Raw genomic sequence first — 1,428 nt, 5'->3', positions numbered from 1 at the left:
ACAGAGGGTGCAACTTCTGTTAAAAAAAGTCATTCCTGTGGAAAATGCTACCTATCATTCTCTCTATGCATGTTTTTGGACACTTTTACTTGAAATATAAACCTGTGGTCATTTCCACAGTGCGTACAAACAAATACCTATTGTGAAAATTTTCTTCCAGCTATAAAATCTTATTTAAACATTAAGAGACATTCTAGCTAGTCTTTAGACAAGGAGAAAGAAGAGGGGATATACGTGTGTGTCAGTGAAAATGACTGTAAAGTTTTAAGCTTCACAAAAGGCAAAGTAATGAATCCATTTCAGTTTAGGCTAGAGTTTTCAAAATTAATTTCCTTGTAATAAAATAAATCAGACCAGGGCCAAAATCTGAGAATAGAAATCAATTATAAAGAATGATTCCAATGATTCCAGTACTTTAGTATTTATTAAAATGCTAGCACAAAGAAACTCCTAAACTAATTTTTTTCAAAGAGTCACTGGCATCATTGCCTTCAAAAAATTCAACAATCATTTTTCATAAGAAATATGTATATGCACAATTTAGGTGACTCTGGAATCACAATCATAAAATACAAAAATAGATGTGTATTCCAACTTTCTATCAACATTTTCTGGTGCTGCCAAGTGAGTCAAGTTTTAGGCTGGGAGTACAAAGCCCAAAGATTGAGAATGGCAATTATTTAATTGACTTCATTGAAATGATTTAGTCTGCCCCCTAACTGAACAGTGACCACTTAGTTGCCTCCAGGGTGTGTATCATGGTACTATGGACCCGGTTTATTAAAGGCTGTTATTAATTTGCCAACATACATAACCATTGGCTTTGATTTTCCCTCATGTTCTCCTCCAGTAATTAAAACATGATGAATTTAGATAGTAAGGTCTCTGTTGTTTTTATTAGCTCCTCTTTTGTATCTTTTATTCTGTGTCTTTATTGTTTTATTATTAAGGCCTGCCCTTTTGCCCCTTGGAAGTATTGATCAGGGTGTCCTAAATCTAGAAACATTCATTTCATGCAAGACCAGCTCTATGTCTAGTAATGTTAATATAGGAACCTGGGAAGGAAGATAGTAGGTAAAAGTAGGCATACATTGGCTTTAAGCATAGGCAGGGTAGATGTTTGCCTACCTTTTGGTGTTTTGATAGACTAGGGGAAAAACCCTCAGTCTACTACCAAATATTTCCCATTATTGGTACTTCTGTGGATGTTACATATTGAAAAACCTTGATCAAAAACAGATCATTATGAAAATAGGGAAGGAAGCTTTTAACACTTTATTCACATGCCATTGGAGTGATTCAGTGGGGTGCCAATGTAAGGAGAGAAAACTATGTTGGAAATACAAAAGATGACGTAAACAGAAATTAAATGGGTATGAGATTCGGTGGGCCTAGTCTATGAAGTTCCGGAAGATTTCCTTCTTAGTG

This window comes from Rhinolophus ferrumequinum, chromosome X (assembly GCF_004115265.2).
Source record: "Rhinolophus ferrumequinum isolate MPI-CBG mRhiFer1 chromosome X, mRhiFer1_v1.p, whole genome shotgun sequence".
Classification (NCBI taxonomy): Eukaryota; Metazoa; Chordata; class Mammalia; order Chiroptera; family Rhinolophidae; genus Rhinolophus; species Rhinolophus ferrumequinum.
This window is presented reverse-complemented; position numbering follows the sequence as displayed.